This window comes from Schistocerca americana, chromosome X, assembly GCF_021461395.2.
Source record: "Schistocerca americana isolate TAMUIC-IGC-003095 chromosome X, iqSchAmer2.1, whole genome shotgun sequence".
In the NCBI taxonomy this organism is placed as follows: Eukaryota; Metazoa; Arthropoda; class Insecta; order Orthoptera; family Acrididae; genus Schistocerca; species Schistocerca americana.
Genome location: NC_060130.1, coordinates 513,458,422 through 513,484,873, shown reverse-complemented (window position 1 = coordinate 513,484,873; position 26,452 = coordinate 513,458,422). Strand labels below are relative to the sequence as shown.

General features: G+C 40.9%; 1 long non-coding RNA gene across 1 annotated transcript; it reads left to right on the top strand.

Moving 5' to 3' along the window:
* Positions 1–10,384: 10,384 nt before the first annotated feature.
* Positions 10,385–25,938, top strand: LOC124555561. The gene is made up of 2 exons (XR_006968562.1): positions 10,385–10,586; positions 25,372–25,938. It is a non-coding gene; the product is annotated as an uncharacterized LOC124555561 (long non-coding RNA).
* The last annotated feature ends 514 nt before the right edge of the window (positions 25,939–26,452 follow it).

Genomic DNA, 26,452 nt, shown 5'->3' with positions numbered 1-26,452 from the left:
ATCACTTGAAACCGAATGTAAATTGCAGAACTGTTCCGTAACTTCACATATGTGATGGACTATTGGTATACTGCAAATCCATCAGTTCAACACACTATCGGTGAAACCTATTCCCTGTGAAGCACCTCCAACACTCTTCAGGTTCTTCATAAGCATCTGTTCTATCATCATGTCAGTCCATACTCCACACCAATACTTATCAGAGTGTTGAACCATGAAGAAGCTGTCCTTGGGGAATTTATCAAACTCTGCGGGTTTCATGGTTTCTTTCAGTTTTTTCATGTCCTGGAGGTACAAATGACACACCTTAGCATAAGGAAAGTGTCCAGTTGCATGGAATATTGGGAGTATAGCTCTCACACATTCTATATGGAGCTCTCAATTCCCCATACGCTCTGCCTGGATGAAATCCAATGCAAAGATGACAAGCTGAATGTATTGTATCCATAGCTGGGAAGTTTCCCCTCTTTGCTTAATATCATCCATTGTGTTGACAAATTTATTTTTCACCTTTTCAATCACGATCTTTTTCCAAATCACCAAAAGGTGCACCATTTCTACTAAAATCAGAACTACAGTGTTTAATATGTTGCTTCTCCCCCTCCATGACTGCCATTTCCCCCAGTATTATAATGGAATGAGCACAAATGACTGCAGATCAAGCCTAAGTTGCCCTTGTGTATGTATGACCAGATAGTATATGGGGAACAGAAGCTGCAGCATACACAGTCTCCAAAAGTTGAAAGAGTCCACTGTCTCCCATTAAGAATCCTATTGCTCCTAGAAAAGACATTACCAAGTGAAAGCCTCCTATTCAAATAACTACATTAGTGAATAACTCATTCCCTCCATCAGCCTCCATTGCAACTATATCTTTGTCTTTCATGTAGAGTGGTCGATCAAACGTCACACTACATGTTTGCTGTGTGGTGGTCTTCTTACTCTCTGTGATGGCAGAAGTTAAAGCAGTTAAAATAGTACTATAATCTGTGGGTGGGCTGTTGATGAAGGGAAGCACTAATACATTTGATTGCGTATAAGGTTCTCCAGTTGTGATTTTCTCGATAAAACTTTGCCATGCAAGGATAGAAAGCTGTAAAACTTTCCTATCATCCAAGTAAAATCGTGATTGGTAGGCACTGTTTCTTTAGTGAATGATTTTTCTGAGTAGACATCTTGCAGAACAATTTCTTCAATTCCAACTCTATTCTGCCTTCAGAATGTTAGCAGACTAATTTTTTGGGTACTTGCTGTTTTGGTAGAGCTCAGAATGACAAAGAGTTTCATTACCTTCTGATGTTCTATCACTCTCCCAAGAGTCACATGCCTGATTTCACCCATAGCATGGAATGTACCTTTATCCCTCATTGTTGCAATATTGAAGTCACCATTATCGAAAATGAACTGTGGAAACGAATCATTTGAAATATTTGGTTTCCAGAACTGAATGGCAGAAGCCTCAAACAAAGCACAGTGCTATGTGAAGAGCAGAAACCCATATTCGAGACAATTTCAACAATGTTTTTTGATCCCACTTTATGAAACAAGTACACTGCAAGACCAAGCTGCAGTGGGTAGCTGACACAATCACATGGTATACTGCTGTTCATTTTTTAATGGGGACTGTTCACTACCTTTCATTTTTCACAAAACCACACCCTGGATAACGTTATTGTTATCCAGAATTTTACATTACTGAGTTCACAGCTCTCATAAAGATAAGTGTTTAATTGCATAATAACAATTAATTAAGGCAATATTACATCATAATTAGTAAGTTAATATCTATTGTAAGCTATCAATTGAAGGATTCATATTTTTTGCGTATTTTTCTGAAAAAAGAAAACATTTCATAGGCGCGGGTTTTGAACTAGGATTTGTTTATGTTGTGTTATACTGTAAGTTACGTGATTATTTCAATAAAGTAAGGTTGTGTTAGTGTATTCTCACACGCTATCTATTTGATTCTCTAGTAGGTAGTCGAAGTGAAAAGTACCGAAATAAGTGGAAACTTTATACCGTGTTGGCGCAGTTCTTTGTTTACATTTTGTTTCATCACGTAAACAATACAGGTTATATCGTTTTTGTTTCTCCAGAAGTTTTCAATTAGTATCCAAACTTTGGGCCTAAACTTTCTAATAAATTTAATATATTATTTGAGTAGTCTATGAAGTTATTCTTGTCTTAACTCAGACTAAAGCTAATATTTGTTTGCCATGAGAGAGAAGTGTATGACTTGCCATAGGATTGCTAGTTCCGGGTTGTGGTGTGAGGGTTGTTGCAGTTCCTTTCATGTGGGTGACTGTAGCAACGTGGGAATTGGGGAAATAAACTAGGTTCATTGGTTGTGGAGGATTTGCTGTAGAGATAGGAAGATAGTGGAACAGGAGGAGAAGACTGCTGCCCTTCCGGCAGAACTAGTTTTCTGCATGTGTGTGTGTGTGTGTGTGTGTGTGTGTGTGTGAAGTCTAATCAACTTCATTGATTTTTACTTCTGTAGGGAATGGAAAGGGTAAAAATTTTCACTTTATTTATTTATTCTTCTTTCAGCTTCAGTTTGGGCACAAAGAAGGGTCCTTTAACTTGCTGCTTTTGGTGTGTGTTTGAAAACAGTGTGTAGAAGTGCTAAAGGACTTTATGTCCTTAAATTATGGAGAATTATGTAGGGATAACATTTACGGAGGCTCAAATACTATCACCTTTGGTACTTTATATTTGAGGTTGCGTAAGGGTTCTACCGTACCTACTGTGGTGAGTTGTGGTGTATTGTCGCGTATCATGTCCAACTTCCAAAATAAGGTTCGTGCCTTCTCCTTAACCTTGCCTGAGAGGTAAGATTCGCTTAAGGCTCAATGAATATCATGATTCCAGATCCACCATTGGGCTCCAGTGATCCATCGTAGGCATCTGCTTTGTACAACCTGTAACTTCTTGTAGTTAGTGGCACACATAGCACCCCAAGAGATTGATCCATAAAAAATAGATGGTTTGACTGTGGCGTGGTACAACTGGAGTTTCGTGCGTTGGCTGAGGTACGAGCTCTTCAGAAATTGGAGGAGAGCTCCCAGCATTTAGAGGCCAGATGTCTTCTTCTTCATAATGTGATGACTGTACAGCAGTTTGGCGTCCAGATGCACTCCGAGGTATTTTACAGTTGTTGCCCAAGGGAGTGGCTGGTCTGATATCCGTAGGCATTCATTGATGATGAGTCTCCGATGTGTGAAGACAATAACTTTGGTTTTCTCTGCATTGACTGTTATTTTGTTCCTGTGGGTCCAGTGGTCCACTAAATCTAGTTGGCACTGCATCCGTGTGACAAAGTGGTCCATTCTGGCATTCTGGTGCCTGCAGTCAGGAGTGCTGTGTCGTCGGCATAGAAACTGGCAGTAACGTGTGACACCGTCGGGAGGCCGTTAATGTATAAATGAAACAGCAGTGGAGATATGACCGATCCTTGTGGAAGTCCTTCAAGGACAGGCCGTGTTGTTGAATTCTTGTCATCAATGTGAACATATAATCTGCGATCCTGAAGAAAATTGTCAAGAAGTTTTAAAAAGCAGTCTGGTAGGGGAGTGGTACATCAGAGCTTGACGATCAAGTTACGTTGCCATATTTTATTGTAAGCCTTGTCTATATCGAGAAAGACTCCAATGGTATGTTTTTTCTTGTTGAAATTGTCTTGGATAGATTCCGTGATGCATAGTAGTTGTAACTCGCCTGGAAGCCAAACTGCCCCGGTCGGATGATGTTGTGTGCCACAAGGACATCCATCATGTATTTCAGTAGGACACGTTCCAGTACCTTTCCCAGCGTTGGCAGTAAGCTTATGGGTCTGTAGCTGTCAGGGTGTGAGAGATCATTGCCCGGTTTTGGTACTGGCACTATTCTGGCAATCTTCCATGCCTCGGGGAAGTCTCCAGTCCTGACGCAGCTGTTCACTATCCGGGTGAGAAGCACAATAGGCTTTCTCTGTAGGTGTTTCAATTCCGTATTTCCGATTCTATCTGTTCCAGGTGAGGTGTGTTTGCTATACTTGATAATCCTCCTAATTTCCTCTGGCGTTGTCAACTGGGGCATAGTATTAGTTGGGGCTGTGTCCTCCTCTGCACGATGGAGTGCATCATCTCCATCCTCCATGGGGGGCGTAGTCATATGTTGTTGGTATGTAACCGCATACAGCTCCGCCTGTGCCAATGAGTCATGGCCCTTTTGGGGGACTGTAGCTGTCGGAGACTTTTAACTATATGCCATTCATCTTTGGTGCGTGATAGAAAGTTGTCCTTGCGGAGTTTCCACGTGTGTTGCTTCCAGTTCTGAACCTTCCATCGGAGTTCTCGGGTTAGTCTGTGAGTCTCCCATCTATCATCCCGATGGCGGTAATGGACCCATCATTTACGAAATCAATTGCACCTTGTCTTAAGTTCCTGCAGTGGTGGTGGAAACTTGTCATAATTGACTCCTGGTTGCAGGCGCTGCATGAGAGCTCATTGTTTCACACTGTTAATATTCTTCGTGAGTACTGAGACTGCCACATCAATCACTTCTCTAGTAGGAACAACCTGGGTTGGTCGCACATTGTTGTTGAGGTACGTTTGGAACTGCTACCAGTCGTAAGTTCTTGTCATCAGGGGTGGGAGTTGCAAAGTGGCCCCCTCTATGAGTCCTAACACCAGTCTGTGGTCCGATGAAAGATCATCCAGCATCCGCAGATGGAGATTCAGGTTGACGTTCTTCATTATGACAATGTCTAGAACATCAGGGTCTTGTGTCTGGATGTAAGGTATCCTCGTTGGTTCCCGGGTTAGTTTTACAGAAGTTCCAGGCAACATGTTTACTATTAAGATCCCCTCCAAGGAGGATCTTGTCATAACCCTCTGTAATGGCGTGAAGATCTTCTGGGTGAAGAGGCTTCTTTGGGCTAAGGTAAGCTGCAATACAGATAATGTTTCCAAGCATTGTGTGGATTGTTACTGCCATGGCCTCTAAAGTCTGGAGTTGGGGTAAATGTTCTTGGTGGTGACGAATGCATTTTTTGATCAGAACTTCGGTCCCTCCATCCCGTTGGTCTCGTCTGTGCGTCTGGTAGATGTGCATGTTCTTCAAGTGGAGGTCGGTTGACTCACGGAGATGTGTTTCGGAGACAAATGCTAAGTCTATCCTGTGGTGATGCAAGAAGTCCGTGAATTCTATTTTCTTCAGTTTCAGGCCGTTGGCATTCCAGATGCAGAAGTTAAGATTCCTCGTGTGATGCCGTCAATCCATTTAGGGCGTTTGAAAAGCTGTCAGTATGCTTTCTACAAGCGAGAGGATAGACGTCAGCTTTTGCTGGAGGGCGGTGAGTAGTTGAACAACATCTGTTAATGCTGGTGTAAAGGTGGTCGACCAGGCAGATGATGTCTCTGCTGGTGTTGGCATCAGTGGATGGGCATATATTGCTTTGGAGTAAGAGCACTGTTGTCTTGTCTGTCGTGGAGTCACTCTGGGCACTGGTTGTGGTCGAGAGGCGATTGTTTCCGCAGGGAGAGGTGCCGCTTGTGGTTGGGTGGCCAGAATCACTGCCATGGCCGAGTTCTTAACAATTACATGCCTTTGTGGGGTTGACTTCTTTGATGTCCTTCTAGTGCATTTCCGTAGGAGTTCTTGAAATTTGGGGCAGCCATGGTAGGTCGCTGGATGTTCTTATTCACAATTGGCACACTTTGGGGGTGCCATTCTAGGATGCGCACAATTCTATGATTTGTGGGAGCCACTGCAGCGGACGCAGTGGGCTGGCATGCTGCAGTAGTTCACTGTATGCTCGAAACGTTGACAATGTCGGCACTGAACTGGTCCTTCTTTACTATTATAGGTTTCTATTATCACTTGTGTGTAGAGCAGGTACTTGCCATTATATATCTTGTCACTGTCTTTTCTGGATTGGAGGGTGACTCGGTACACAGGTTGCGGTATCAGTTGTTTCGTCTTCTTGTCACGTTCCTTAAATTGGTAGACTTGTAGCACTTTGCAGCCTTTTTCCTTGAGGGCACAGTAAAGTTGTTCTTCGATAACTTCCGCCGGAAGGTGTTTGACAACTACTTTCAGTTCTCTGTCGTCTGGTGCTTGGTGTGTAAAATAGGAGAAGCTGTGGTTCGTGAAGAATTTTATTGCATGTCTTTGGTCTTCAAAGCATTCAAAGTGGTATTTGATGTGGTCCTTTTGGTATATAGCTTTAAGATTGCCCTCTAGAAGACCATTGAGCGTTTCATTGAGGTGAACATAATCCTTCGTGTAATAAACAGTGACTCGGGGCACTTTGTGAAGCACATTCTTGTTTCTGTCCAAGGCTTCTGCGGCATTAGAAGTTTGTGCCTGTGGCTTGTTGGTGGGTGATGGAGGCACAGCTTGAGGTGTCAGTGGGGCGAATTGGTTCATTATGGGGATGGTCTCTGTTTATCTCTTAGTCGCGTTGGCTAAGTCCTTGGCTAATGCGTTGCTTCTGCACCGTTTGTTGTGTACGAGCATAAAGACCCCCTCTGCGTGTGGGGAGTCGTCGTTGTTTTCTGATGGGAAGGCCGTTGTCATCACCGCGTTGTCGACCATTTGGTGGGAGTGCTATGATTTGACATCTCTGAGTCCATAGCTGGTGATGCCAGACAGGTGTCATTATCCATCTCTTGTGTTTCCCGTGAATAACAGATATGGCGTTGTACGTCCTTCAGCGTTTCTTTGTCCTCCTCCCGACATATATCGAGTCTTCTGGCGTAGTCCTGGTGGTCGTCTTCATAGCTGCGTCCGTCGTGGTGTGATGTATGGCCGACGTCCGAATACGGTTTCGTTGTGTGGTTTGTAGTCTTCTGCGGTCGAATAGCACCTGTCGATCATCGTTCTTGACGTTATATCCTGTCATGAACCAGTGATGTAGCCTGGGTTGTCAACCTGGAATCCATCCTGTGTGGAGCGGCTGCTGGGGCGTCCGGCGGGCCAGGCCAAACCGACTGACCAGCGGCCAACTCCGGTGCGTCCGAGGTGGCTGCCACGGCCGGGTGCGCATCGTCCTCGCTCGTTGGCATAGCGAACTCAACTGACGTGGAACTAGATTAAGCGAAACTAGATCTGGAAAGGTTAAGGGGAGAGAAGGGAAAAGAGAGGTGGGAAGTGACAACAGGTTATAGAAGAAATAGGAATAGGACATTATCAGACAGTGCGTTGTGAATGTGGAAAAGAGGTTTGATCTGTTGTCACAGTTGGAAACTGATGAGCCACAAATAGATGTAGGAGTAGACGGGACACAACAAACTTTCAAAAAGTGTTTGAAAAATGAGAAGTCAGAAAAAGCTGCGAAGAAAAGAAAGTTTTGTTGTTAGTTAGTTCACATGGTAGAGGTGTTGGCCAACTGTTGCTGGATGAACTAGGGTCAGATTACCAGGTCACTAGCTTTTTTAAATATAGTGCAAGTCTGGGTCAAGTGATAGAGACTGTAGGTTCTCTTTGTAAAGACTTCACAAAGGAGGACACCGTGGTAATAGTGGGTGGGGCGGGCAAGGACATAGATAGGGACCAAAATTATTCAATTGAGAGTGACCTGGTAAAGATAGCTTCAGTAACGAGACATATTGGTGTTGGGCTTGTGTCTGTTCTGAGAAGCCATGACTGGTCTCATTTAAACTCTTCTGTTAGGAGAGTTAATTTAGAGGTGGAACGGCTGCTTGGATCGGGCATGGGTTCTTATATCGGTGTGGTTCCTGTTGACTCTATCAGCAGGTGGGACTATACGAGGCATGGCCTTTGCCTCAACAGGAAAGGGAAAACTGTCTGGGCTCATAGCAAATAACTTACGAGGAGGGGGGGGGGGGGGCACTGTCACAAGTGGAATAACAGTGGTTACAAGTGACAGATCAGCAGTTTTTTTAGGGTAGGAGGGGCAGAAACAAAAGTTGTTCAGAGACAGGCTGAAAATGACATTCACGTTGATAAAATAGGCAGCCATAAAGCAAATTTGAATGTACACAATTCACACAGACAGCCTCCGATTGAAATTAAAGATACTCAAAAATTGGCAGGAAAATTAGGTTCATCCAGTTGTAATTCAGCCAGTGCACAAAATCAGCTATCACTTTTGCATCACAATATCCGAGGACTAAGGGGTAAGCTTAATGAGTTGCTTATTTGTGTTGAAGAATTAGAGTTGAGCAAACCAGTTGATATAATCTGCCTCTCTGAACGTCATGTGACCACTGGTATAGATATGTTAAATGATACAGGATTCAAGTTAGCTTCTTATTTCTGTAGAGGAAATACGGAGAAAAGAGGAGATGCCACATTTGTCAGAAACTGTTTTGATTTCAAGAATATTGATATTAATAAATTTTGCTCAGACCAGCACTTAGAAATTTGTGCAACAGAAGTAGTATTTCATAATAAGTCCTTTATAATAGTAGGTATATACAGATCTCCTTCGGGAAATTTTAACCTCTTCATAAAAAATCTGGAAGCTCTGCTGTTCCACCTCATAGCAAAAAACAAGGAAATAGTGGTTGCTGGAGATTTTAATGTGGATTTATTGAAAAGCTCTGTCAGTGAACAATTATTGCGGTCAGTAACACTATCATTCAATTCAGTTTCTACCAGTGGCGTAGCGTGAGGGGAGACTTTGAGACTTAGTCTCCCCTGTATTCCTGCTTAAAAAAGATACGATAGTAATTCATAACAAAAATATAAACAACTTTCTACTAAGAGCTCTAAATGTGCGAAGACATCAGTTTTGCAGCCCGCGCCGCACCCTGAGTACTGGTGTATTTGCCTGTTTGAGACTTGAATGCTCCCAGTCTTTGCCTCCCTTCCCTTATGTGGCTGTGTGTGCCTGCGTTTTAGTGGCATTCTCGGCTCCCCTCCACCACCTCTCTTCAATGAAGGCTGGTGCGCTGCGCTTGCTAGCAGGTATCGAGACTAGTCTCTGCCGCTTCTATGCTGGTTTTTACAGTGGAAGTGAACAGTCGCGCGGTTTGTGTTCATAGTCATTCTTATGTGATTTTAGTGTATATTAAAAGGAAAGTCAGCGTTGGTCGTAATATTGATGTTTTATTAATAGCAGAATCGATTTTTGATCACATAGTGATCATCTTCGGTGCTGTACACATTAAACTCAGACACTGGTATTAAGTTATCAGTAACCAAAACTGAGAAGCAATCTCAATAGTTATTGTGTACAAATTGACTTTTGGAAAGGATAAAAGGGGGAAGACCCCCCCCCCCCCCCTTACGAAGAGGAGCTGTTCTATTTCTTATTGCTACACCACATATGAGTGTTTTTCCAAAGACTCAAAACTTTATACATTTTCCCCGATTTGCTGATTTTCTTACTAATTTGTCTGGCGTAACACGGAGACTACATAAGTGACTGCTTGGTGGTTGCACCATAACTTTGCTCATTCAGGTGCAACTAGCTCCTCTAGCGGTATATATAAGGACGTCGACATCAGACGCCTAATTAACCACTATCATGTACTGACTGCACCGTCACTTTCGTAGCTTGTTCGGGTTCAAACAAGCTCTCCCATCATGCTTATGTGCATAGACCTCGTCATTCGGGTTCAAACAAGCTCTCCCATCATGCTTATGTGCATAGACCTCGTCATTAGAGGTCTATTATCTAATCCATATCATGTGCATGGACCTCGACTATAGAGGTTCAAAAATTATCATGTACATGCACCTCAATACCCAGACACTGGGCATGAGGTCCGCATAAACCAACCCCCTCCCCCCCCTACCTAATCATGTACAGTATTTCGACACCCTCACACTATGCGGAAACCACCGCACTAGACGCGTGGGTGTACCAAGGAGCGACCAGTGACACGTACAGTCGCATCAACAGCCCCCCAAAATCATGTACAGCCTTTGATACCCACACACTATGCGGGATTGCCGCAGTAGGTGCATGGGTGTACCGAGGAGTGACCAGTGACATGTACAGTCACATCAACACCCCCCTAAAATCATGTACAGCATTCGACACCCACACTCTATGAGCAAAATGCATCAGTAGAAGCGTGGGTGTCCTCAGATGCGAACAGTAACATGTACTACTGCTCTGGCACCCCCCCTACCCATGACACAAGACTCCTGCTTGCATGCCCTTATTGAAAACCTGTTACGTTGTCGTAGTAAGTATAAATTCTATATCTGTTCGTAAAGTAAAATTATAAGTATAAAAGTGCTAATGATTAAAACAATAGTTATTTTGGAATAGAATTTGTCAAATATTGTACCTACTCTTTTCTTCTGTGCTTCTAAATTTAATTTTTGTCACAAGGGTATTCAAGTCTGCACTCTAATGCCATCTGTTGACGGCAGGCCGTAACTTGTTTGGCCACGGGCTACTCTGCAAGTGACGTCACTTAAGTATGGCGACAGCCACTTGTGATTTGTTAATGGCATTGATCGCATGTAGCGTGTACGATAATGAGTTTATGGAGAGAGATTGTAGGCACGCTTGTGGACAGTGCATAAAGTACAGCGAAATGTGAAAAAATCAAAGATCACATGTGCAAGACGAGCACGTTGTTACAACCTATAAAGAAGTGTTTTATTCCAGTCATCAGACGGTAAATACCTTCATGTAATCAATAATTTATTATGCACAAATTCTTTAGGCAGTTTTATGTATCCCATCAATTGGTTAAGGACAGTAGTTTCTTAGTCCATTTGTCGAGTTTTATTCTTTGTTGCTTTGACATAGTTTTAAACGGAGTTTATTTCAGTGCATGTATAAAGATTTTGCTTTGTATTAACGGCCTAGTAACTGACGAACTTGCTTCGATTCTATTTTGAAGTCGCAAATATCCTTATCCATGAAATAATTAAAATTTTGTTGTCGTTCAACTGTTACAGCTATAAACAACGTCAAGCCACAAACGTATAACCATAAATATACAGTACATATGCAAAAAAGGTTTGTTTATAAAAGCGAAAACTACAATAAATTATAACAAATTTCAAATAAACTACAATATTTAGGCCAAAACAATTTGAACAAAGCATCTCGTATTGACAGTGTTAAAGAAATTGTGTTACACTCCAAATTATTATTACTGTGCTGTCGCATTTTCACATTCATAAAAATTTATGAATTGCGTAAAAAAGGATTAATCGATAATCAACTGTACAGTTTGCTTAAATAAGTCGAATGTAGCTGCTACCCATTCAACAGGCAGTTTGTTGAACATTGTCATACCCAACACTTCGTAGCTGTTCAATAATGTAGATAATCTACAGTAAGGCATGTCAATATGTCTATAATTTCTAGTGTCATGAGAGTGCAAATCCAGTCGAAGTTGATATTCTAATAAGTTATTCTTTGTATACATAAGAACTGTGTAAATGTGCAAGTTTATTACAGTTAATTTTTTAGGTCAGTAAACAATGGTCTGCAGTGGGCAAGTTTCCCAGAGTTTGTAATAATCCTAATAACTTTCTATTGAAGTACCGGAATATCCTGAACAGGGGTGCTTTTGCTCCGAAATAAAAGCCCATATGACATAATACTGTGAAAAAAAAAAAAAAAAAAAAACAGGATGATCTTACATATGCTACAGGTGCATGAGTTTTTTTAAATTTCTTAACACGTAAACCACCATAGAATTGTGAAGGCTTTCGTGGCCACTTGTTGACAAACTACCTGTAGGCCTCTGTCTTGGGTTCTTTGGCCAATGTTTGCCTGATGATTTTTCTGACGTTTTCACCAGCATGAGTGGCTGCCATTATCAGAGTTTCACCCTCCATTGTCAGTGGTGGACTGGAGCCGAGTTTGCGGCTGCAGCTGTATGTACCTGGTGCGTCAGCATCCAAAGGCTTCTCTGTGGTCATTTCCAGTGCGGTTCTTCTCTTGCTACCTGCAACAGTCGTTTGCTGCAGCATGGGAAGCCAAAATCCACTTACCTTGATGCTTTCTTCTTTCTTGTTGAGACTATTCTCCTATTTGCATATTTCTATAGCTTTTTTCTGCAGCCAGAACATCTGTATTGGCGAATTTTAATACAAGGTTAGTCTCACATAGTGCGTGCTCTGCTGCGGTCAATTTCTCTACATGCCGCAACCTGATATGTTGCTTACATTCTGTGATCCTGGTGTTGATTGATTGTACAGGCATTCCAACATAACCTTTACTGCATGTGCATGGTATGCAGTATATTCCCGAAATTGCAAGTGGGATCCCTTTTATAGTTTGCTGATCTGAACACTCTTTGACCTTCTTTGTTGGTTTGTAAATAGTCTTTACGCCATTTACAGCCGATTCTGTCCATCACTCTGGGAATGTATGGCAGAAAGGTCATACTCGATGTTTCTTTTTCTGATGTGTCACTTCACCGAGTGTTTGACTCTGTTATACTTCTGATACAACTTGTGGAGTACTCATGCAAACCAGGTGATGTATTCTATGTCTGAGGTGCTGCGGCTTACGTATTAGTCTTGTTCGTGTTACGAGCTTATTAATCACGCCTTATTTCTGGCTCAGGTGGCGATTTGATGGTTTGTGCATGTATCGGTCCATGTGTGTCAGTTTTTGATACTCACTGTGTTCCAGGTTTTCACAATCCCTTGTGACCAGGACACCTAGAAATGGTAGTTTTTTGTCCATTTCTACTTCCATGGTACATTTTCTGTTGACATGGAGGCTGTTCAAGTGGCCTAGGAAGTCACCGAGCTGTTCCTCACCATGGCTCCACACATCGAAGGTATCATCGAAGTATCTGTACCACACCTTAGTTTTACAAGATACCAAGTCCTGTGCCTGTGCTTCAAAATCTTCCACGAAGAAGCCTTCCAGCTGTTCATAGAAGTTGCCATTTTATGTGAAATAGCTCGCGGTGAGACATGAATCAAAGAGCTTTGTGGTGTCTTGTGGGAAAAATGGAACCGATATGTAGCTTGGCAGCTCGCGTGTAGTTGGCTATACTCCGATTGTGAGGTTGCAATAGCTGCCAACAACTCTGAAGTACATTTTGTAAATGTAAGCTAGAATCGACGTTTATATGTAAGTACAGCAAAGTACGTTTTTCTAACAATGGAGATAACGATGATGGAGACTAAGCTTTTGATAGTATATGAAACCGGGAAGTAAAAACACCCGAAGTTAATGACAATATCTATGAAAAGTTGTTCTGAATTGTTACCATAATAGCTGCATGTAAAAAGTCGTATAATAATGTAAGCCTAAGCATACCAAAGAACACGCTATCCATGCTCACAGAAAGAAATAAACCAAAACACGCATAGCCTACTCGATTGCAGAGAGAAAGAATTAATTCTTAATACATTTACACTCACCAATTTACGATGTCAATTCTCTCCAGTTCTCCTTCACTATCATTGGAATTGGTGCCAAAACCATTGTCTTCTTCATCATCATTAAGAGAAGTCATTAATTGTTAGTTTTCATTTATAATCATGTGTAAGCCTGTGCTTCTCTTATGAGTTTAGCAACATTGTCTACTTTCTTCCTCCATAAGGTAGTGTCTACAGTAGCAAGATCTTCATGTAGCAGCCTTTCCACTACTGTTATGGTAAAAGTCTTGTTACTTCTAATGTATGCCTTGACTTCACTCCAGACCAATTCAGTTGGATTAAAATGGCAGTGATAAGGCAGTAGCCTAATTACCCAGTGACCCTGTTTGCTTGCAGTTTCATCCAAAACGTATTTAGGCGTCACAGGCTTATTTTGCTTCACGATTGAATATAACAATAGCTTTGTCATGCTTATGTCCGCAGCAATGTCTCTTGCCTGCAACCACTGCACTATAGTTTCTTTACAGTCACTAGTGGTGAGGAGTTTTATCTAAAATCGCAGAATGGTACAGCGCATTGTCCATCACAAACACTGTCGGAACGCTAAACTGGAGCAACAAATTTTTAAACCACTGCCAAAACCGTTGGTGGTCCACATCCTCATGATAGTCATTGGTTTTTCTTGATCGAAAAACTAAAAGTCCTACAGGCACAACGCCATTGGAAGATCCTGCATGGGCCACAATTAATCTGGATCCTCTTCTTGTTGGCTGATGTCAGCTGCTATTCGGAATATCATCTATTCAGCATTTCTCGACTGATTCTCCAGCATTGACCAGTGTTTCATCTAACCTTATGACTGAGTGTATGCCCTTTCCTACAATTTTGTGAAAAAAAAAAAAAAAAAAAAAAGAAAGAAAGAAAAAAAGAATGGAACGAGCTGCAACAACATGAGCTTTGTTGAGTAACAGTTTTCGTCCACCCAACTTTTTAAAACGGAAGCCCATACTTCTTAACACCATCGTAAGTAAGTTTTCCCCCATGAGAAAAGTTCACTTTCTTTTAAATAAATTAGCAACTCCGCTATTGTGGGGGTATTCTTTCCTTCTATAATATCCATATATGTGCCGATGAATTGCATCGGATTGGAAAGAATCAATATCTTTAAGAGGACGACGCTGCTTTTTTTTCTTTCCAGGGTACTTGAAAACACACTGTTTTTCCCACAGGGACTGTCTTCCACACTGTTTACTTCAGAGTCTTGCAAGTTGTGAAGTAGCACCCATTTTATTATAACTGTTCTTTGGCTGAGTCCTACAGTTTTCGAGGTACGCTCTAAAACTTTATCAGCTGAAATCAACACTTGCTCATGAACAGAAACAAATTGTTTTTCATGCTCTTAAAACTCGTGTGTCCTCCGTAGCAATTCCCAAGCCTGACTATTTAATGGCACTCCACGGGGCAACAGATTATTGCTTGGTGAACGACATTGTTTTGGTGACATTGTTTCATAAACAGAAACTGTAGTCGAGGCGGTAACACAACATGACACAACACAACACAAAAGCAGGTGGTTGCGTACTAACAAACAATATTTACATGGAAGCCAGCAACATAGTAGTGTCAACGTCGAAACTGGCATTTTTTTGGTTCTGTTATTGGTTCAGAAGATGCAGTGCCTCATGTTCCTCACTTGTCTGTCAGCTATATTGCCAACTTTATGGCGCTTGGGGAATGACCTTGAGTGACATGTTTCAGTGGCCCGCGTATAAGGGGCACTTTCATAAACAAAGAAACATCAAAGCTTACCAGGATGTCGTTTGGCGCAAGTTTGTGTCTTCAACTTCTCAATGAAATGTCCTGAGTTCTTTATGGATGTGTCAGTCTTCCCCACATGTGCCTGGAGCAGAGAGGCCAAGTCTTTTGCCAGTTTATACGTATGTACTTGCAGAGGAACCTGCACAGCACAGAAGCCCTACCACCTCAGCTGTATGGATTACCATAGGTCCATATGAATAATGTTCCACTAGCTCTAATGTATAACTTGGCAAAACACTTTGCCTCTCTGCTCCAGGCTCCAGTCGCATGTGGGGAAGACTGACACAGACATAAAGGACTCAGGACATTTCATTGAGAAGCTGAAGAAGCTAAATCTTGCACCAAATGACATCCTGATCAGCTTTGATGTTGTTTGTTTATGAAAATGACACTCAGTGGCTCTCTGGAGTACATGGGTTCCATTTACCCCGCAAGACATCACAAAGCTCTTTCGTGCAAGTCTCTCCAAGAGGTATTTCGTATGGAATGGCAACTTCTACAAACAGCTGGAAGACGTTGCCATGAGTAGTCCTCTTATTTCAGTGGTGGCCAGCTTCTTTGTGGAACATTTTGAAGCACAAGCACTGGACTTGGTACCTTGTAAACCTAAGCTGTAGTACAGATATGTCGATGATACCTTCATTGTGTGGAGCCATGGAGAGGAACAGCTCGGTGACTTCCTAAGACAGCTGAACGTACTCCATGCCAACATAAAAATTATCATGGAAGTAGAAGAGGACAAAAAACTACCATTTCCTGATGTGCTGATCACATGGTTTACCACATGAGTGGTGAGAACTTGGGACACAGCGTGTATCAAAAACCGACACACATGGACCAATACCTGCACAAGCTATCAAATCACCACCTGAGCCAGAAAAGCGGCATGATTAATATGCTCGTAATGCGAGCAAGATGAATACATGAACCGCAGCAACTCAGATGCCAGATGCAACACCTGGAAAGTATTCTGAAGAGCAATGGGTACTCCACAAGTTGTATCAGAAATATAACAGAGTCAAACACTCGGTGAAGTGACACATCAGAAAAAGAAACGTCAAGTACGGCCTTTCTGCCATACATTCCCAGAGTGCCAGACAGAATCAGCCGTATATTGTGCAGACACGGCGTAAAGATTATTTACAAACCAACAAAGGAGGCCAACAGGTGCCTCAGATGGGCAAACAATAAAAGGGACCCACTTACAATTTCGGGACTATACCGCATACCATGCTAATGCAGAAAAGTTTGTATTGGAATGATTGGATTATCAGTCAACACTAGGATCACAGAACGTAAGTGATACAACAGGTTGAGAAATCGGCTGTGGCAGAGCACGCGCTGTGTGAGACCGACCACATAGTAAAATTCACCAACATGGAAGTTCTGGCTGTAGAGAAGAACTATCACACCTGCTTGTTCAGAGAAGCAATAGAAATAAACAAACATGCGAATAGCTCCAACAAGAAAGAAGAGAGCCCAAGGTAAATGAATCCTGGCTTCCTGCTCTGCAGTGAATGACCGTTGCAAGTAGCAAGAGGAGAACCTCACCAGAAATGGCTCGGAGAAGCCCTTGGATGTTGACACGCTAGGTACATATAGCCTTCGGTCATGAACTCTGCTCCAGTTCACCACCAGAAATGGGGGGTTAAACTTTGACAATGCCAACCGCTCATGCTGACGAAATGTTTTTAATTCATTAGATGAACATTGGCTGAAGAACCTGAGACAGAAACCAACAGGCAGTTTGTACACCCCCATAGACAACAATTTTCTGCTGGCAAATCTCTTAAACTAAATAACTGTGGAGTTTTACTCTCACTGTGTAGGAATCCATTAGATGATGATGATGATGATTGGTTTGTGGGTCACTCAACTGCGTGGTTATCAGCACCCGTACAAATTCCCAACCTTTGCTCAGTCCAGTCTTGCCACTTTCATGAATGACAAGGAAATGATGAGGACAATACAAACACCCAGTCATCTCTAGGCAGATGAAAATCTCTGACCCTGCTGGGAATCGAACCCAGGACCCTGTGATCAGAGGAATCCATTAGCTCGAAACCAGATTGATATTTGTGATAGGGTGTATTTAGCTGTAGTTTGAAGGGTATTAAAGTGTTAACTGATACTGAAAAATGTACTATCATCAACATAGAGTCTGCCCCCAGTAGCTGAATGGTCAGCACAACAGAATGTCAATCCTCAGGGCCCGGGTTCGATTCCCTGCTGGGTCGGAGATTTTCTCCACACAGGGACTGGGTATTGTGTTGTCCTAATCATCATCATTATTTCATCCCCATCGACGTGCAAGTCGCCGAAGTGGCGTCAAATTGAAAGACTTGCACCCGGTGAACAGTCTACCTGACGGGAGACGCTAGTCACACGACATCAACATAGAGAACAGAGTGAGCATTTATATAAAATGACAAATCATTTCTCATTAGAAAAAAAAAAAAAAAACAATGGTTCCAAAACTGAACCTTGTGGCCCACCACGCTGAATTCCAACTATTTGTGAACTATCCTCCTCAGTACACACAATTTGGTTACAGTTATTAAGAAATGGTTCAAAATTATTACCTACTTTGTTGTTAATTATTCCAAAATAAACTAATTTGGTGGGAAGCGAGTTATGCTTTACACAGCTGAAGGTGTTGCTAAGATCGCAAAAAGTAGCCTGAGTGAAGTTTCTCTCTCCATAAGCACTAAGCACCTTTTTAATGAAAGAGTCAATAGCATGAACAGTAGGTTTCCCCTTCCTAAAGCTAAACTGTGGTGCAGAGAGAATATCATTATCACATAACTGGTAATAGATAACAGATTCTAAAACTTTTGATAAAGCTGGTGTCAGAGATACTGGGTGACAACTAGAGGGGCAATTTCTGTCCCCTTCTTACAAATGGGCACAACTCTTGATAAAAAAAATTAACACCTTATATATATGTACACACACACACACACACACACACACACACACACACACACACACACACACACACACACACACCCACACACCCCAGAAGGCCTAAAATTATTTACCATAGTTAAAACAACTCCTGGTGTTACCTCTGAGAAAAAAATTGTCTTTAATGCATGGCTTACACTATGCCATTTTCTAATATCAGATACTGTTTCATGAGGCCTAACAGTGCTTTCACAAATTTCATTGACTGTACACAAAAGTTATTAAATTCAGCTGGTCATACAGCTACAACCTCTTTTTTGTTTGCTTTTGGGTACTGGGATTATTGCACTCTGTGATTTCTTGCATTTATTTTTGGATGACTCTATGCTAAAGAAGTTATGTTGTTTCTTAGCCTCATTGACTGCATGTTTATAATCCTTTTGAACTCTTTAAATGTCATGCACCAGGTGTCCTTAGGCCTATGCTTATTTGTGTTATACTGAGAAAAGTTGGTCTCAAAAATATTTAAGAAAGCTTGAAAAACCTATCAAAGATTATATTAGCAGAACAGTGACTATTAATGTTGAACAAATCTTTCCATTCATAATTCTCAAGTGAAACAATAAAATTAGAAATATTTTCCTGTGTTATTGGTCTTCTAATGTCTACTTTAAGCTCTTTGAGCTCTTTATACTTCACGTTAAGATTACTTATTTCTACCCAAACTGAATCAGAATCTGGGAAAGCAAAAACATCTACATCAGAACACATTAAATCTCTGCTAACTTTTGTAAATATAGCATCAAGACAAGCAGTCTGTCTTGTAGATTTCCAGTTAGTATAACTAAAATTAAATTGCCTAAACAGAGTTTTAAATTCAAGATTATAGCATAATATTTATTCTTGTTAGCCACAAAAAGCAACGTACTTATTGTATTCTAAATTTAGTAGGGCTCTAATATTTGCTTTTAGAAACACTTTCCTGTTCACACTGACATTTCTGAATGTCCAAAGCTACAACTTTAACTGTAGTTACTCATAAGATTCATACAAGAATGTTTTTAAGTGTGGTTAAAATATAATTTGCGAAGAAAGCTGTGGTCATTTTGGTACGCAGTGCCCTTCTTCTTCAATACTGCGTAGCGGATGGCTAGTACAATGTTTGTAAAGCACTGTTGCCTGGCGTAACATGGTGTGATAAGGGTAGCTGTAATAGTTAAATTTTTATATATGGGTGTCAGACTTCATGGCACCATAGCACAACAAACTGAGAAAGAAAAGGAAGTGGCTTGGATAGATCTTTGATGCACTGTAGCATTGAAAGTGCATATTTGCACCATAAGCAAGTATAAATATGAAAGCCTCAAAATACTGGCATGATACTTACTCCTTGGTGCTACAGCCCATGTAGGGCCTTGGGCTTTCTGATGATCACAGCCCAATCTGGATGATTTTCTGCTCGTTTCCTCCATCTCCTGACTCCAATCTTTCTCAGATCATTTTCCACATCCTCCAGCCATCATTTCCAGGGTCTTCCTTTGCTCCTTTTGCCACCTGGGTTTCCTGTGTAAACCTTTTTGACAGCTCGATCCTCCAACATTCGCTCACATGGCCCAGCCATCTCAATCTGTTACACTTAATTTCAGTCACCAACCACCTCATACACGGCTCCAAAAATCTTTCTTAATAATTTCCTCTCCCATCTTCTCAAGAGTTCTTCTTCTGCTACAGTCATTGTCCATGTTTCTGAGCCATACATTACCACCGGTCTTATGACTGTTCGATCGGCAGTCACCTTCGATTTTCTGCTCAGGCTACGTGACTGAAGGGTCTTGGTCAGGCCCCAGTAAGCTCTATTTCCTGCAGCAATCCTAGATTTTATTTCTTCTCTTATTCTGCTATTCTCCATAACCAGCACTCCCAGGTATTGGAACTTCTCACATCTCTCATAATTGCCTCTGTTCAACTTAATATATTTCGCTTTAACAACAGCATTTTCCCTGGAAGCAAAGAGATCCTGTGTTTTTGTGTAGTTTAGTCTAAGTCCCAGCTGTTCTGCCTCCTTTTTCGGTCTGCCAAATCCTTCTTCCATTTCTTTCAAACTTCTAGACAGCAAACGCACATCATCGGCATAAGCTAGATTTTGGTGCATACGGTTAAACAGAATGCCACCTCGGTTATCAATCTCCACCCTTCGCATCACTCTCTCCAACACTATGTTGAAGAGTAGCTTGGATAATACATCACCCTGTCTTAACCCTTGGCTGACCTCAAATTCTTTAGATAGTTTTCCTCCTACTTTTACCTGGCATTTTGTGCCAGTGAGGGTCATTTGTACCAGTCTACGTTTACTTGGGAATTCTATCTCCATTAAGGTGTCATATAGCTTTTTCCTTTTAACACTATCATAAGCCTGTTTAAAGTCTACAAAAAGCTGGTGTACATTCACATTATATTCATAACACTTTTCCATTATTTGCCTTATAATGAAGATCTGGTCAGTTGTTGATCTGCCCCGTCAAAAACTGCACTGGTAGTCTCAGAGTTATTTCTTCTGTAATTGGTGCAAGTTTCATAGCAATGACTTTAGCTAATGTTCTGTACACCATGCTGGCTAAAGCAGTGCCAAGATAATTTTCACAGTTTGCTTTGTCCTCCTTATGAATCAGGCATGTAATGGCAATGTTCCACTGGTCTGGCATTTCTTCCTTTTCCCATATTTCCATTATTGGCTGGTGTGCCAATGTTTTAGATGTTCGCCTCCACCCTTGATCATCTCTGCTGGAGCCTTATTATTCCTTAGGCTTTTAATTGCCTTCCTAACTTCCTCTATTGTTGGTATAGATACAGGTCTTTCATCCTGACTAACATTCTGCCACGGTGGTCACCCTCTGTTTCATTTTCTTCCAGAACTTCTCTTTCTGTAGTGACATTCAGCAGCTCACCGAAATATTCAGCCCCTCGACCTAGAACCTGTTCTTCTCTTCCTATAAAATTTCCTTCTTTATCTCTGCAGAATACCATATGTGGTTGGAAGCCTTTCTTCAGTTCCTGAACTCTCTTGTAGAATTTTCTTACTTCTTGATCATTATACTCTTCTTCTAGTTCTGTAATCCATCTCCTCTCTAATTCTCATTTATTTCTTCTGCAAATCCTATCTGCCTCTTTCCTTTTCTTCATGAATTCTTCTGTATTAGGTCTTGTTGTCCTGTTTATCATTTTCTTCCTTGCCTCATTTCCCTCTTCCACTGCCTTTTTACAATCTTCATCATACCGTCCTGCCCTTTTCCCCCTGTCTTCTAAACCCAAAACTTCTTCTGCAGGTTCTTGTAGAGCCTCTTTAATCATACTCCACTTCCCTTTGATGCTTTCCAGAATTTGGCTTTGTTTAACCTCACACTTCTTCTGCAGTTCTGTTTCATACTTTTCGGATACTCCCTTCTCTTTCAGTTTGGAAACATTGTATCTTCGTTGAGCTTTTCTCTTCCCTCTGGATCTATAGTCTGCTATGCATTGTCTGTATCTCACTCTTACCATATAATGATCCGAATCACAGTCAGCCCCCCTGCAACAATCAACTTCAAGGCTGTCAGATGCATGTCCCCTGTCCATTACCACATGGCCAGTTTGATTAAAAATAGTACCATCTGGAGAGTGCCATGTGGCTTTCCTTATGTTCTTTCTCTGGAGCCGTGTACTCTTCACTGCCATTGCATTGCCCATGGCGAAGTCTATAAGTCTTTGTCTATTTTTATTCGACTCCTTATGCAGTCTTTCATTTCCTACTGTTTCTCTAAAGGCTTCTTCTTTTACCACTTTTGCATTGAAGTCACTCATCACTATTTATACACCATTCGTTGGTATGCCTTCTAATTCCTGTTCTGGTCGACAATAAAACTAATCTTTCATTTCATCCTCATTATCTTCCATGGGTGCATACACACATACTAGAGTGATGTTGAAGGAGTGGGCCTTTATTCTCAACGTACTCATCCTTTCATTTATAGGGTTAAAATTTATGACTGCTGCTTTATACTTATTGTCTACAAGAAAGCCAGTACCACCTACTATACCACTGTCTCCTCCACTGTACATAATTGTGTAATTACCACTTCTTATGATACCATCTCCTTTCCATCTGACTTCTTGAATTGCTGGTACTCCTATACGGTATTTCTCCAACTCTTGTTTGAGTCCATGTAGAGCTCCTGATTTGTTCAAAGTTCTTACATTCCAAGTAGAAAAGTATATATCATTTTTCTGTTTACAGTTTCCTTTTCCTTGCGTGGGTTGTTCATCAGTCCGGCTGTTCCTATCTTTGAGTTTTGTAACAATATGTTTTTTCCGATATGGAGTTGTTAGCCCCCATGATCAACCCCCAACCTGGAGGGCCTGGATTTGTATCGGGTTTACTCCTTTAGGGAGACTGGCTTCACTGCACCTCTAGAGCCCTCCCTGCCCCATATACTGGTATGATAGCTTCAGAAATTGTGAAATAGAATTTGCAGTATGCTTTTCTTGCAAAATTTTGAACATGATCTAGTTAGCCAGTAATAGAGAGCATAGGAGACATGATCTGTTCAGCCAATTGCTACATGACTATTTTGTCACGTGCAAACACAAATTAATGTACGCACAATATAAAAATAAGTAAAGCCATGGCTTCAGATATAGAGTTTTGATTATCACAAATATTGCTTGCTGCTTCCCCCCCCCCCCCCCCCCCCCCCCCCCCAATTAGGCAGGTGTTTAGGTTGGGATGTAAGATAACCTCTTAAATTGATGTAAATGAAGCAATGACATTGCTATTCTTGTTTGTGAGAAGTATATGGCTGTTTTATACACTATATGTCATGGTTTGCGCATTGCATTTTCTAAGGGTATGGTATGGCTTGGACGTAACAACACAACTTAGTCTTAGGATGCTAAGGGGGCAATGTAAATTTTACTATTCCATATTTTATTCAAAGGAGGTCATAATTTGTAGTTTATTCACTAATTACAATTATAAGATCTCCAGTGGTATGTCACATAGAAAATAAAGACAAAATGTCCTGTCTTACATGCACTATATACTGAAAATTTTACTGCTCAAAATGTTGATGGGAACTGTGAATTGGTATGAATTACAGTCATAAATTTTAGGAGCATTTAGTAATATAAGGTTAAATTGCTGGGAGTGAAGAAGTGGTCGCGATTTCCAGGAGTGTGGTTAGTCTGTTTTCGGCTGTATTTTCCGAATATCTCGCGATTTCCAAGTGTGTGATTTGGCTGGGGAGCAAGACCACAGCTTGAATTGGCAGAGAAAATCTGGTTGTGGTGACAGACTGATCTGTGGCATAGCCAGGGGTCTATGTTATGTTGGAAGACACGTTTGTTAATTGGCAAAGCCCCCTAGTGTGAAAGCAAAACACCCGATTGTGGTGAAAATCTTGTGTAGCTCATGGCAGAGCAGTGAAATGTATAACCTTGCTTGTCATGAATCATTATCTGTTTTCCAGAATATGTTGCAATTTCCGATAGTGTGGATAGGCAAGAAACTAAGAGCATAACTTCAGTTGGTGGACGCAACTATTCATTATAATCTAAATTATTAATTTCCTGTTTCATGAAAGCATCCATTTTTAAGCAGAGTTGATACTTGTGATTACTTCACAGCACATCTCTAGCAGTTGCTCTGGTTGAGACATATTTGATGTTACTGTTCGACACTGTCCATACCATATCAAGTACTGTGACGTATTTTGAAATTTGAGATCATTTGAAGGCGATTACCATCTGTCTGGTCATTGTTCAGTCTTAATATGGAGTGTTGTGGCTGCCTTCTGGATGAAGTAATTTCTTAAGGACTAATGGAAGCAGAGTGGACCATAATGTATACTTCCATGATCATTGGAATTCCCTAGATGCCATGGACCAAGCAATTTCTTGCCAAATGAGGATTCTTTCCAGTGCTGTTGCTGACAGAAGGTGCAGAACAGTAGTGGCGTGGTCAATGTTGAGTGCACATTCAGGTGGAGTGCCTGAAATGGTACATGGTCTGATCATGCCCGAATGGTGTGAAAAATCTCAAGACTTCTGCAGCATGTGAGTTTCTATATGTTGTCTGAAGACGGTGAGGCTTGTCACAAATATCAGCATGTGTATGCTATCAGTGACTGACTGGACTTCCTTCTGTCATAAAGTGTGTATTGAGTGGACGATAAACAATTTTCAACTATTAGGGGGCCCAGAAGTCACTGTTGAAGTAGATGAGGCAAAATTTGGGAAAAGGAAACACAACGAAGGCCATAAAATCCATGGAAACTAGGTGTTTGGTGCAATTCAGCGATGGTCAAAAAATTACTTCCTTGAGCCCGTTGAATTTCGGACTTGGGAAGTGTGGGTCAGAATAATGAAAGAAAAGATTCACTGGGACGACGATTGTCAGCGACTACTTCAGTCCATACAACACTCTAGGTCCTGAAGATTTTCAGTACCTCATAGTGAACCACAATCTGAACTTCGTAGATCCAAAAGAGCGTTCTGTTCACACACAGAACGTGGAGAGAATAATGTGGTGGGATGTTAAGAGGGGCCATCCCATGATATGACAGGAAGATCAAACATTTCGTGGACTACCTAGTTGAGCATACATTCCATTGAGCACATTGCCAGAAGGAAACATTGTATCAGTTTTTTGTTGAAGCGGGTAAACTTTTCCTGCCCGGCAGATCTGTGACTACAATACTGTGCCTTCCGGGGAAACCAGTGCCTTGAGTTTCCTCAGCACTACAGGTATATTACAGCATCATTTTGCTTGGTACTGTAAATTTTGTACATTACTTGAAACAAGTACTTTATTCAGTTTTTATGCTTAACATTTTTTTATAGTTTGTGTGTTCGCACATTGAAAATGTGATGATGTGATTGGCTGATTACATAACCTGTAATGTGCTCAGAATGAACTGGAAAATGGTTGATACTGAAAATTACCACTGTTGTGAAATGTTGTCAAATGTTAAAAAAAAAAAAAAAAAAAAAAAAAAAAAAAAAAAATGCCCCTCTCAGGACTATTTAATTTTGGTTAGTATTAGTACTCCCTCTTTCTCTTCCACACATTAAAGTAAAACTTTTAAATACTATTTAATTTTGTTATGGACATAATATCTATATAATATACTTACAATTAGTCTTTTTTTTTGTGGTTCTTGCTGAGCTGCAGTAAGCTTCATACCTTGTGCACCAATTCTGTATCATTCAGCTGCTCAGTGCAGGCCATTTCCTGTTACCCAGGATTCACCCTTACAGAGTGATATAAAATGTAGAATGTCATGCATAGTTAAGTAATATTTGTGTAATGATATGTTTATAGTTTGGCTAACAAATGAAATGTTACAGGAAAAATTGTGGAAGGTGTGACTTTACTGAGGATTTTGGATGATGTGAGAGACTCCATCCGTACTGAAAAGTCACCTTCAAGGGATTTCATCATCAGTGACAGTCGGCACCTGACAATGAAGTGTTGACTATGTGTGTGGCCTCTGATCACACATACTGTAAGACTGAACTTGATCTGCTCTTTACTCACATAATGGTTTATAGGACCTTTGGGGAAAGTTTCCATATAAAAATGAGTAACGCATAAAGTTTTTATGGTGATATGGAAATTCAACTGTTGTTAATAAAGAAAGCAAATGACTTGCATTCCTTGTGTCTGTTCATACCTTTATCCTAGTATATAAAACTAACAAACTTTAACTGAAATATGCCATTGCTACTTTTCATAATTAAAAGTATCAGTATCCACTGAAGTCCTGTGTAAAAGTGAATACGTAAACACAGTAGTACAGTATTGTTAGTTTTCTGAAGACCTTCACTCTGTACTGCAATGGAATTTTTGCATGTGTATTACTCAGTTGTGGCAAAAATGCACTAAATAAAAAATAGCAAAATGTTGAACTGGAATTGTTTTACACATTACAGTAGCCCCTGAGCTTTTCCTTGTTTAATTCTGCGGATTTAACTAGGTTTATATGGACCCTAAGTATAAAGTGTAAGCATTTGTAACACCACTGACAGACTAGTACTGCCGAAGAATGCTAATTTTGGTATGAAGGATTTTCCTATGCACCTTGCTTTGTTAATCAATTATTTTGTAATATTACAAATAATATTTCAGGTTTAAAAATCTGCTAGGTGCTAGTAATATTAGGCAAGAAAGCTTATTTTGAAAAATGAAGAAACTGCAAGACAGCTGCTTAATCCACAATCTTTTATTGTGTACACAACTGGGTTCAGAACACTTAAAGTTCCATCATCTGGTATAAACTGTAATAACAAAAACATCCTGTTACACATGAATGGGAGGGGATCTTAAAGTGTGAAATACCAGATAAGGAACTTTGTTGCTAAATTCCTAAATTAAAACAATTAAAAAGGGAAAACAGGATGTTACTTCCAAGTAACAACACTTTAATCA